The sequence below is a fragment of the Canis lupus genome, chromosome 23, assembly GCF_011100685.1.
Source record: "Canis lupus familiaris isolate Mischka breed German Shepherd chromosome 23, alternate assembly UU_Cfam_GSD_1.0, whole genome shotgun sequence".
Classification (NCBI taxonomy): domain Eukaryota; kingdom Metazoa; phylum Chordata; class Mammalia; order Carnivora; family Canidae; genus Canis; species Canis lupus.
Window position 1 is genome coordinate 26136298 of NC_049244.1, and position 13751 is coordinate 26150048.

General features: G+C 37.0%; 1 protein-coding gene and 1 non-coding gene across 9 annotated transcripts in view; one reads left to right on the top strand and one right to left on the bottom strand.

Annotated features, from left to right (window-relative positions):
- TBC1D5 (TBC1 domain family member 5) overlaps positions 1-13751 on the top strand; it is a 542853-nt gene that overhangs the window by 409713 nt on the left and 119389 nt on the right. The gene's annotated exons all lie outside the window — the stretch shown is intronic.
- LOC119865489 lies at positions 11530-11636 on the bottom strand. The gene has a single exon (XR_005377316.1). It is a non-coding gene; the product is annotated as a U6 spliceosomal RNA (small nuclear RNA).

The window sequence follows — 13751 nt, forward strand, 5'->3', positions numbered from 1 at the left end:
GCTGGATTATATGGACTAAGCTTTATATACATTAATAAAGGTTAGGAGATAAGGATCTAATCATGAACTGTTAATCCTATAATAGTTTCATAAAAGCCATATTCTCATCATGCTATTGTTTTTACTGACTTACTCCATACTATAATAAAGTCCACTCAAGTGGTTCCCTCCTTCTCTTGGCTCTCCCTACCTAAATTATGCTCTATTTTCAGGCCTAGGGCAAGGCAGCTTTCCCCCAAACCTTCCCCAATTTTTCTAGCCCACATTAATTTCTCACTTTTACATTCCTAAAAGATTTTAATCAATACAACTCAGTGTAGCACTTAATTATACTCTGTCTTATGTTGTTCCTTATTGCATGTTAGTACCATCTTTGAAAATAGGTTGTAAGCCCTTCAGGACCAGAACCACATGTGTTACAGTTCTTCCTTAACCCTCAAAGCATCTGAAGCTCTTTATGTGCTCAGTATTTGGGGTGATCTCAGATGGATGAGTGTCCTAGAGACCTGGGCTGGGGAGGTGGCATGGGTATGTGTACAGTAATTGCTGAGAATACAGGAGCCACGAAGCTTGTAGAATAAGAACTCAAATAAATATATCTTTTAAAATACATTTTTTGATGTGCTTTTAAAGAAAGCATTGTCTACTCTTTAAGCATAAAAATTTTCACATCTTTTTTTCTACTGAAGATTTTTTACTAGTACCAAAGAAAAACATTTCCTCTGATTTACAATGTGTACCATACCTTTTGTCTTGTACATTGTTTGTAACTAAAATACTGTAGTCAACTTAATTTAACAGATTTTCCTAACTAGAAAGTATCTCTTAAACGTTTGTTGTCTCTTAATATTCTCTCTGAACACTTGGTAAATGGAAAACTTTTCTTCTTGGCACTTCTACCCACTTCCTGCCTTGTGTTTTCAGGTAGCATGAACATGCCACAACCCTGTCATTTTCCTGGGTTTTCTGTAAGGGTGTCTTTAGCCATCTCTTGGCCTGGCCTGGTGTGGCAGTTGTGTCTTCTTCATAGTTTATAAACATTGTTCCTTTTCATTTCACTTTAGACCTCTGGTTAACTTCTCAGCCACTACGTGTCTCTCTGCCAGAGTTTCCATCTGTCCTACCCCAGAATTTCTATTTCTCTATTTTCTCATTAAGAGCATGTTCAACATTATACTGATGTCACAATGCATTTTGTTTCAACTACAAATTGAATTTATTTGTCTTTTCTGGAAAAGTCTTACCCAACCTCAGGGACTAAGAAACAAAGGCTCTCTTAAATCACATAGTAATGTGTCATTGAGTTTTTATCAAAACACAAATTGGTGGTCTTATTTTTAAAGGAGTGTTTAAGCAATTCCTGACTGCCAGCTCTCTCCCCTCTCAGACATTAAATATTGTAGGTCGTTCTATGACCATCTCAGATATGGATATTTATATGACCCTTTGAGTTACAACTACCATTTATATTACTTTATATTTTAGCTAAAAATCTTTCAAAATTTCACTAACATAGGCTGATACATCATAGTAGCATATTTTTTTATGGTTAGACTTTTTTTTTTTAAATAGAGCTTTTTAAAGAAATTTTAGCTTTGCAGCAAAATTGAGTTGAATGTGCAGAGTTCCCAGATACCAGCCTCCCTACACACATACACACAGCCTACCCCACTGTCAACATCCCCCACAATAGTAGTACACTTGTTATAATTGAGCCTACAATGACACATCATCATCTCCTAACGTCCCTAGTTTACAATACAATTCACGTTTGGTGTAGTACCTTCTATGGATTTGGACAAACGTATAGTGATATCTATCCCTCACTATAGTATTACCTGCATAGCTTCCCTGCTGTAAAAATCCTCTGTGCTTTGCCTGTTCATCCCCGTAACCCATGACAACCACTGATCTTATTGTCTTCATAGTTTTACCTTTTCCAGAATACCATATAGCTGGAATCATATAGTGTGTAGCCTTTTTAGATTAGGTTCTTTCACTTAGTAATATGCATATCAGTTTCTCCTATGTCTTTTTAGGACTTGATAGCTCATTTCTTTTTAGCTCTGAATAATATTCCATTATCTGGATGTACCACAGTTTATCCATTCACCTACTAAAGGACATCTTAGTTTCTTCCAAGTTTTGGCAACTATGATTAAGGACACTACAAATATTAGCATGCAAATTTTTGTATGGACATAAGTTTTCATTTCATTTGGGTAAATACCAAGGAGCATGATTGCTGGATAATATGGTAAATTTCAGGAGCTCAGCTGAGCTGGGCAGGAGAGAGACCTGAGCTGTTAGGTGTTAGAGTAGCCAATTAAAACAACAGGTCTCGACACCTTAGTGGCTCAGCAGTTGAGCGTCTGCCTTTGTCTCAGGGCGTGATCCTGGGATCTGGGATCAAGTACCCCATCAGGCCCCCTACAGGGAGCCTGCTTCTTCCTCTGTCTATGTCTCTGCCTCTCTGTGTCTCTCATGAATAAATAAATCTTAAAAACAAAAAAAGCAAGTCAAAAATGGAAGAGTTAATAAAATAAGCCTTTAATCACTTCTTGTTGTGCTATCAGTAAGGGTCAAAAATTGGAGAGATTGTCAGCTCCCTCGTTCCATTTCACCCATAGAATGGCACACTGGTTGAGGATCATGTAGATCAGCATAGATGTGGTGTTATCTCCCCCCTTGAAGAAGCCCTGAACAAAAGACTGGTAGTTTAAGGACCCTGAAGTGGCAGTGGTTTACGGGCATGAGTGGGGGATGAGGTGGAAAGGCTAGGAGTAGAAAACAACTGAGAACTAAAACAAATGAGGGAAAGTATCTTCAAGAGTTCTTCTTTCTACCCCCATAAAAAGGTCCCAGCAGAGGCATATGAAAAGGATCAATGCCTGAGAGTTCAGATAAATCTAGGAATGAAGGCACCATGGCTAGGAATAGAAATATGTGAAAGGTCATGTGGGCTCAGTTGGCCAAGACCATGATTGCAACATCTTTCAGAAACCAGAGTGTATTGGCTGTGCACCGTGTCTGCTGTGGCATAGACCCATTTTCTGCCTCAGACTATGAGGTAAGACTTGTCAGGTAGAGCTTTTTGTATTAGAGTTCTCCAGAGAAAAAGGAACCATTATAATATAAATGCAGATATATATGAAGAGATTTATTAAAAGAATTGCCCTGCACAGTTATGGAGGCCCAGAAGTCTCAAAGTCAGTCATCTGCAAGCTGCAGAAGCAGGATAGCCAGTGATATAAGTCAGTCTGAGTCTGAAGGCCTGAGGACCAGGGGTCTTATGTTGGAAGTCTCAGAGTCCAAAGGCTCAAAGACCAGGAGATTTCATATCCAAGACCAAGAGACAATAGACATTTCAGCTCAAGAAGAGAGAGAGAGAGGATTCACCTTTCCTTCATTCTTTTGTTCCATTTGGGACCCCAGTGGATTGGATGATGCCTACTGTCATTGAGGGCAGATCTCATCACTCAGTCCACTAAATCAAATGCTAATCTTTTCTAGACATATACCCAGACATACCTAGAACTAATAACTTACCAACAATCTGGGCATCCTATAGGCCAGTCAAATTGATACATAAAAGTAATTATCATTTCTTTGTAATTGCTTATGATCAGGCCTAAAAAAGAAATTTCAACATAGTGGCTACACTGTCCTCTAAAATGGCTGTGCCACTTAGCATTACCACTAGCAGTGAATGAAAGTTCTTATTGCTCCACATTTGGTAGTGTCACTGTTTTGGGTTTTGACCATTCTAATATGTGTCACATTGTCTTTTTAATGTCCTTTTTTTTTTTTTTTGCCTGAAAATACTTCTAATTTATACAACTACAGGAATAGAGATATGAAAGAAAAATTATGCTCCTGGAAATCTTGTTTCATGTTCAAAATTAAGAGTCCATACCTATTTTGGCCTTTTATTAAAGGGGAGGAAGTAGTCTTCTTTCCTGATGCCATAATCTTGCCTCTCTGTGTTCTTACTCCCATCCCACATTTTTCCATTGCCCTAGAAAGCAATACAATGATGGATTCAGGAACTTTACAATACCTTTTTATGGGCAAAAGCCAGCAAAATCATATGTATCACTAGAATCTTACCCAGAAATACTCAAGATTTCATGTCCATCTGTTGCTGTCAAAATATAATGTGAATAGTCCTGCAAGTTGATTACAGCCATTCTTTCTGACCATTAGAGAAAAGGAGACAGTGATCTTGGGCTTCCTGACTACTGACTTCCCAGCTTTCTCACTCACCTTCCTCTGCTCTCTCCTTCTTCCTCAGCTTTTCCCACTCAGTTACTTCCTCACCTAGATTCTTCTTCCCAGTAGTTCATTGCCCAGATGCTGAATAGGAATGTCAGTGACTAAGGATATCAGATTTGAGATGTTATATTAAGCTCCTCTATTTACCACTGTTGCTTCTGAAACCCCATTAAAATGGCATAAACACCCAGGACACAGAGAATTAGGAAGGAGATTACTGAGATTTTGGAAACAGGAAAGCAGATAGGTGACTGATAACTGACTTAGCAGATCCAAGAAAACTAGATACAAAATTGATAATGAGGAAAGCCAAGAAATAACCCATAAAATTCCTAAAAGTATAGAAATTGGCAGTGCTAGGTATTGCTGGGAATTGGTAGGAAGAAGGAAGAAGTTAAGACTGAAGAACAAGAACTGATTAAAAGACTGTTTAAGAAGCAGATATCCAACCTGTACCTTGAGGATATATCCTGGAGGTGGTAAAATGGAGGATTTCTGGACTAGGGACTCGGGCAGTTTCAGTGAATATGGAGGCCACCAGTGTTCTTTCACCATCTTTACTGTTCCCAGATCACTAGAACCAAACTTCCTCCTTCTAGAAGAAATTTGGGAGATCCTTTTTGGGGGAATCCAGTGAGCCCAAGAGAAAAAGCCTAAAAATCTAGGTTCACGGATTACCTAAGAATGACCTGTGTAAACCCTAGAGTTAAAACACCCACCCATTCATGCACACAAAGCTTGAAGTTACCTTTGTACCGCCCCACTCTTAGACATGAGCAGGTAGCCATAAATCACCAAACATTTGAGGAAAGCATAAAAATAAAAGCAGAGATCTAAATAAGCATCCAGGAGAGAAAAACAACAGTCTCTGTACACAGAGACTACACAAGGAGGAGGGAACATCTCAGAGAGCTAGGAAAAGCGTGATTCAAAGGAAAAAGTATTAGGGGCACCTGGGTGGCTCAGTCAGTTGAGCATCTGTCTTTGGCTTAAGTCATGATCTTGGGGTTCTGGGATCAAACCCTGTGTTGAAAATCCCTTTTCAGCGGGGAGTCTGATTTTCCCTCTGCCTCTCTCCCCTGCTCATGTTCTCTCTCTTTCTTTTTCTCTCTCTCTCTCAAATAAAATCTTTTAAAAAAGGGAAAATGTATTGATAATAAAAATATGATGCAAGTAAGATGGTTTGGAATATAAAATTGAAAAGTATTCCAGGAAACAGCACATAAAACAGATTTAGAAAATAAGAAAGAAAATTGAAGGACTGGGCCAAGAGATCCAACATCTAGATAATGAGATTTCTTCTAATAGAGAGAAAGAAGAAAGAAATGAGAAACAGAATAAACAAAAAAACAGAAGGGAGAAAATCATCAGTGAAGCAATTAAAGAGAAATTTCTAATTGAACAGAAAAACATGAGTTTCTAAATTGAAAGGGTCCATTATATGTGAAAATACATGCAAATTAAAGGTGCATTACTCTAAATTTAGATGGGGGTGGGAAAAGAGAAACAGGTCACATAGAAGAATGGGAATTAGAATGGTGTGAGACTTTTTAACTGGAAGCCAAAATACTCTGGAACCATGCTCCCAATTTTCCCAGGAAAATGTATATCCAGCCTGGAATTCCATACCTAGACTATTAATTGTCACAATAAATGTTTCAAACAGAAAAGTTTTTTTTTTTTTTAATTCCTGTCCTGTGCATAAAGCCTTTAGAGGATGTGCTCCTCAAAACAAGGGTGTAAAGCAAGAAAGAAGCTAGGCACTTGAGGAAATAAGGGTATAACACTTGCAAGAGGTAGAGGGCATCCCCACAATGATGGAACAGACCAGAGAGCTCATGAGAAATTGAGAAATTTCCTGGAAAGAAAAGGAAAGAAAGGGAGAGAGGGAAGGAAAGAAATTGACAAAAGCACCTGAAAATTTTTTTGAAGTTTCAAAAATAAATGTATACAAATGGGAGAATATTTAAGGATAAACTCCTGTTAAATACATACACAACATAGCAATTGGAAAACAAGACCGTTATAAATCCCAAGAAAGAAAAAAGGGCTGTGGAAACAGGGGGAGGAGTCATGATACACTGTTAACTTAGCTGTAATAATGTTTGCCCTGTTATAAAAGTGGAAACTCTAAAAATTGGTTTAACTAGAATTATGGTGTAACATCATCGGGGGAGGGGACAAGGAATGCATGTATGATGTGGAGGTTGGCAGAGGGTTGGCTTTCAGTGCTAAGGATGAATTAAAGCTTAAATGGGAAGTCAGTAGACAACATTTAAAGTAAGAGTTAGTTAGACAGCATGTTTTTTCTCACAATATGGAAGGTAAATTTTTCTTAATCAGCTAAAAGAAAGCAAGTGCTTCTGGGTATTGGGAAATACAGGGTAGGAGACAGCAAGTGCTGTATTCATTATCAGCTGCCTTAAATGATTGGAATTTTTAAATTATGTACATGTCTAACTTTCATAAAAATCGGAACTGTGTTTAAAACGTCCACAAAGAAATAATTAAAAATCACTATATTAAGTAGCCTTATTATGTAAATTCATTAACATTTTTATTGATAATTTCTTACTGTCTGCTTTTGTTTTTCTGCTTCTCATCATATGCACACACTCCCCAAATTCAATTGTATATAAAGACCTATCCATTTTTCCAGCAATTTCTGCCCACTGTACTCCACTTCCCCTTGCTTACTTCAAGTATTCATCCTCTCCTCTCTGTAGTATTACCAGAAACTTTAGCTGGCTCCATGCATCTTGTCCTTCCTCCTCCCTCCCACTGATCACCCTATGCTGGCATTAATCTTTCTAAAAAGAAATCTGATCACATCACTTACAGTCCTTCAGTAGGGATAACAAATAGAGAATAAAATCTAAACTCTATCTCCCTGTAAGCAGGACCTGCTTCCATGTCTCCATTTCTCCTCAGCATTCTGCCATAGGAACTACTCAGTATCCTGCCTCCGTTTACTTCCACCTGATGGATGATACTCACTGACCTTGCAGCTTTCCACTCCAGGAGTTGTCACAGCCCCTCGTATGTGCCACTGTTATCAAATATGTCCTGTTTTATAGTCTTACGCTCCTCTTTCACTGCATTATGAAGAGAAAACTAGGATTGTGTCTTTTTTCTTGTCATATCAGTATATGGAACAAAATAGATATTTAATAAATGCTAGTTAACTGAGTTGAATACATGAAGTCTAACAAAAGAGAGATTTTCAACACTTCTTAAATATCTTCTGTACCTCAACCCTTTTTACTGACAGATCTATACTTCTAAGCAAGGAATTAAAAATCACTAAGCAACGAAGTAAAATGTATGTATGTATCTATCTGTATTCAGATTCAGACAAACAAGTAATTAATTAAAAGCCTGACCTATGGTTTTCTTTCATTTGGATTTAAAAAAATAAGAGGCAAAAACTATGAATCAGATTTATTATTTTCTTTCCTAAATTTTAATACATGCTAAATTTTTTAGATTTTGTTTCTGTAACATTTTATAATGTGGAGATAGAACTCAGGCCCTGATTCTAGGCATATCCCTACAATTATTACACAATGGTAATAACTTGCATTTAAAGACTTAAAGGTTTCTGCACTGTATCATCTCATTTATGCCCTTACTAGGTAACAAGATGGAGACGATGACAAAATTTAAGTCTGTACAGGGACCTGATTTGCTTCAAACTTAATGCCAGGACCATTGGCACTCTGGAGTGAGTGTGCAGTCATGCTGACTTCACTAGTATGGTGTTTTTCATCCTATGCTCATACCCTACCCGCTATTAGTTCTCCACTTGGATGCTTGCTTGCTTACTACCTTTCAGTTGACAACACCATATGTTTAAAGGTATAAATTCTTGAGAAGATCTCTTATGTTGTTTGATCTGATTAAAATAAATTCTGTTTAAAGTGTATTAAGCTTGGAAAGCATTAAGAGCACTTCTTAAAGGTTTTTTTGAGGGGCGTCTGGCTAGCTCAGTCAGTAGAGCATGTGACTTGTGATCTCTGGAGTTGTGAGTTTGAGCCCCTTATTACGCATAGAGATTACTTAAAATCTTAAAAAAAAATTTTTTAAGATTTTTTCAAGACAAAAGAGTGGGCTACTCTGAATTTGAGATTGTCCTTTTCCCAAAAATCTAATTTAAAACTCTCATATTTATACACAAAATCTACTAGAGAAATAAGGACCATCTCATTGTTTATAGAAGAATATGTGTTTATCTTAGGTTTTGAGAATGGATGTTGCTGTGATTGATGGTGCTCAGTGAAGCAGTTGTCACAATGTCAAGCAGGGAGGAAAACCCGGAAGGACAAAATCTTAGAATTGTAAACACTAGACAAAAATCACTTTGTTTGGAGAAGTGTATTACTTGGTTTTATCCCTGGCTTTCTCCAAGACTGAAAAGAATAAGCTTTGTTCTTTTTATTTATGATTACTCCCTACCCCCACCTGGTTTTTTGGTCCATTTGAAACCCTATTTTGTATGTTGCCATTTTTTATAACTAGGGAAGTTAAAATAGTACGGGTTTTTTAATAGTTCAAGACAATGAATGCAATAAGTATTGTTTCTTTCCCATCATGTTTTGGATCCTCAACAAATATTTTTTCAGAGCACATAGCATTTATTGAATGTCTTCTGCATGCCAGGTACCGTGCAGGACACTTACATACATATCAGCTTTGTTTTCAGTGGGGGAGGTACCATAATTATGTTAAAGCCTTTAAGTTTTCCTTTTTGTTGTTGTTAGGTAAGTATTCTAATTTTATATTCATGATTATTTGTTTTATATGCCACTTAATAACTAACTTCAAGAATTTATGCCTATTTCTAAATATTTACTTTACCTGGCCTTATATATGGAGGGCTTTTCTCAGTATATCTTTGAGGCTTCTCTGTGCCTCACACATAGTTAGTGTTTAGAAGCCATTTGCACTGTGTCTAAATTTGGCTTCTGTACATGGATACTCTTGTTGTGACATTTTCTTCTAGGAATATAGGATGGTATAAGGTACAGTGGTGAAGAGTGAGGCTTTCAGCCTCACAGACCTGGGTTCAGCCCTCTCTGCCATTTAGGAGCCCACTGGCCTCAGATGTGTTGTTTATTCTCTCTGCACGGCCATCTCCTTGTCTAAAATGTGGAGTTGATGATAATACTTACCTTAGTGGGGATTAGGAGGCTCACAGGGCATTTGTATAATATATGGCAACTTGCCATGCACATTATAGATGCTTAATAAGTGATAGCTACTACTTTTCTTAATTTTAGAGGAAATTAAAGGCAGTCTACATTTAGTTTTACATTCTTTGGTAGTTGTTCCCAGTCCATTTTGTTACCTTGGGAAAGTAAGTGTATCTAAATATAAAAATAAGTAATTTGGATGAAGTGTTTTACTTACAAGTGTTAAAATTGTAGGGGCAGTTAACTTTGAATTATACATAAGTTATTTAAGGTCTAAGCTTTCTCAAAACAATAACATCCTCTGATTATCTTTACTGATTTCATTAGTTTTTTGTCATTACTGGAGAAACTATTTAAACCAGCTCCCTTAAACAACTCCAGAACAGTCGTGTACCATTTAAAAGTAGAGACAGAGAAGTCAACTTTGCGTCATGCGGAGGGAGTGCATTCAGCAAGAATTAAGCGATATGGGAAACATACTACCTTGCATCTGTGCCACCCTTACAGAAACCCTGAAGATAGAGTAAGCATTATTATTGTTTTATAAATGGGGAAAAAATGAAGTCCACACACAGAATAGGTGACTGGCCAGCAATCTGATCTAAATCTAAATTAGATTATAATCTAGATCGTCTGATCCCAAATCCAGTATGTTTTCCTAGTTACCACTTACCTTTGTCTTATAGTTCTGTGAATGAGCTCTTCAGAGTGTGTAACTTCGGTACTTTGTTTTTTGTTGTTGTTGTTTTGTTTTGTTCTGCTTTGTTTTTTGTTTTTAAAGATTTTATTTATTCATTCATGAAGGACACAGAGAGAGGCAGAGACACAAGCAGGCTCCATGCAGAGAGCCTGACATGGGACTCCATCCAGGGTCTCCAGGATCACGCCCTGGGGCCAAAGGTGGCGCTAAACCGCTGAGCCACCCAGGCTGCTGTACTTTGTTTTTAAAGCATATACATACTTGATTTCAAATATAGGGAGATACCAAAAAGTCAGCCTTTTTTAAATCTTTCACTGCCCTGATAGAGTAAACACTAGAGAGGGAATAGGACTGCAGGTGAATTTGGCACATTCAACAAAAATTTGCTATAAAGATCAAAACTAAATTCTTATTCTCTCAGATCCCCACTATTTTGTTTTTAAAATAGCTTGTGTTATTCTCGCTTGCCTACTCGAAATTTGGCACAGTTATTCAAAAGGAACTTAATCCTTAGTGTATGTAACTGCAGATTAAAAGTGTTCTCAAGGTGCAAGTTTTCATTAATAAATTAGAGATAGTATTATCCAAAGACAGGGTGCTATAGGGAAGTAAAGCTTTACTTATACGCATTTAAGTTTTTAGCTGAGATTATTTAACAAAAAAAAAAACAGATTAACAAGAAAGGCAGAAGCTTATTAACATACGTATCTTATATTATTATATAATTATATATTTTATTATAAAAATACATATTACAGTTGTGTAATATATATTGACACACACATATAAATGTATACTCATTTGTATGTGGTAAATACTCAGGAAAATGAGCAACTCTCAAAGATATGGTTTTAGAATTTAAGATTAAATACCATCTTAATAAAGAAAGTGGAGGGGAGATGTAGACCTCTTAGAGAAAAGTAAGTGATTTTAGGGAAGACAAATGGGCCTTTAGAAAAAGAGATGAGAGGTGTGAATTTGTGACAAAGTTTGTCTTGGGGGAATTTATGGCAACTGACTTCCTTTTGGGGGATGTATCTTTTTTTTTTAAGATTTTATTTATTCATGAGAGACACACAGAGAGGGAGAGAGACGCAGAGACATATGCAGAGGGAGAAGTAGGCTCCGTGCAAGGAACCCGATGTGGGACTCTATCCCGGATCCCAGGGATCACGTCCTGAACTGAAGGCAGAGGCCCAACTGCTGAGCCACTCAGGCATCCCTTGGGGGATGTATCTTTAGACGGTTAAGAGGAGTTCAAAGAAAGCCTCACTGTGCATTTGTTGTTTTTCAAGTGCCTACAACTCAAAATAATCAGTATACCAAAGTGGTATATTGCAGGGTAGCATGTCCTAAACTCCTGCAGCAGTATTTTGCTTCTTGAATTTGCGAGTCATCCTTGCTCTGGAGCCATGCTAATCTTCTCTGTATCATTCCAATTTTAGTATATGTGCTGCAGAAGCAAGCACCCTACAGCAGTATTTCAGATGGCGTGGTCGGCTACTCTTCAGAGCTTAGATTCTTTTGTCATTTTATCTCTAGCACACTCTCTGTGTGTCCAGGATATAGTAGATGCTCAGGAAATATTCATTAACATTCAGTGACTGGATGGATGAAAGGGAGACAGGAGAGAAAGACTGTTAGCACCTTCATTCATTCTGCAAGTAGAATATTAATGCATCTGTTGGCTTCCCTTACATATTTTATACCTTACTTCAGCCTCAAAAGTTCTATCAAGTTGTAAGAATAGAATTGTTGCCCTCGTCCCAACAAATAACAAATACCTATCTATATCAGGCTATTCTAGAGACTGGGTTATGCTGACCTTCCAAACTCCTTAAAAACTACTGCTTGAGAGTAATAATATAAATTGACTCTTCTGTTTGCAGTGACTCTGCATTTATTATGTCATCTCATTTTTAAAACAATTGCCTTTTCAAACAAAGCCACATATTAAAGCTCAGACCTTGTCTGAGCTACACAGTGATTTGGGCAAATGACTTAACCTAAGTGTTTTCTCATCTGTAAAACAGGGATAATAATTATAACCTTATAATAAGATTGTCATAGAAATTAAATGAGATAATGTAGGAAAAGTTCTTGGCATAGGGCCTAGTCTCAGAAAGAAAGCCTTTAGTAATTTATTGCCATTTTAGTGGTAGTAGCAAAAACTGCTTGCTGTTATACATCTGCCCTTCAGCTCTTTAATTTTCTTTAGACTAAGGAATGTTTTGTTTATCTCTGCATCCCCTCCTAACATAGACCCTGCCGTGGATTAGGTACTCAACAAATAGCTATTAGATTGAATAAAGTAGGGGGATATATATATTTTTTTAATCAGGAAGTTGTTTCCACATGACTGAATTGATGCTCGGAGAGGTTACTCACAACAGGTTTTGAGCAGCTGCTGTCAATCAGCGAAACAGATTATGTCCTTTAATCTTATGGCAACCTTAGAAAAGGTTCATATGGTGTCACAGGATTCAAGCCCACATCTTTCAATCCCAAATCCAGAACCATTTGCTTCTTTTGCAAAATACACAAGAATTCTTCCTGGGTCAGTTACTAGTATATAATTATAGTATTTGGGAAAGTATGAGTTATAAGATGAATTGATTATCTACGTTCTATTTATTTGTTAGAGCTCAAAGAAAACCACACATGGAAACATTACAGAGTTCTCAGTATACTAGCTTTCTGAATTCTAGAGAAAAAAGGCCAACAGGTAACTGAATGTGAATATGATAAAATGAACGAATGAGAAGAGAAGAGGCTGAACAGATATAGAAAGGGTAGGATAAGTGAGTGCTTTACAAATGAAAGCAGATGTATGAAATTACAAGCTGTCAGATCAGCAACGGAAATGAAGATGATAAAGTGGTTCCTTACATAGATTATAATTATTCATTTTGCCCAGTCCTGTCTCCTTTCCCCATAATGTTCATGGGAAGGGGGAGGGGGCGGGAAGCTGTTGCAAAAAATGGTGCTTCCAACAAAAGAAGAAGAAAAATCTAGGAATCAAGGATATTTCTGATCACAAACAATTATTTATTTTGTGATTTGTGTTGTTTTCTGTAGAATCACAATTGTTTTCCTATGGAATATTTTTCAACTGCTTGTTCAGATTAATGAAAAGGATTCAGTTGCAACAACAGGAAGTTGTAACTGTAAAGTTTCTTCACAGTCAATGCTGTGGAAGCAGTCAGTGTGGCTTACAAACCGATTGTCGTTAATGGGCCTGATTGTGACAGCAGTGGCAGATGGATTGCCAAGAAATGAAGTAGTTTACATAGACCTGCCTGAAAAGATGTGTTTAATAATTGCGCCCATAATTAGGTTGATTTGGGAAAAAAATTAAATGACAGTCTAAGGAACACAGTTAGGCTTATCTATGAAGATTCTGACATTTTTCCTCCCAAGAAATGCTGCATAGATCCTCCCCCTAAATTTCTCATTACCTTTAGAAAAAAATATTGGAAGAAATTATATTTTTTAAACTTTGAATTATGTAATATTTACATATAAAAGAATAAATGTAACATGTAACTTTTGAAGCATAATAATTAGGGTAAATATTATTAGAA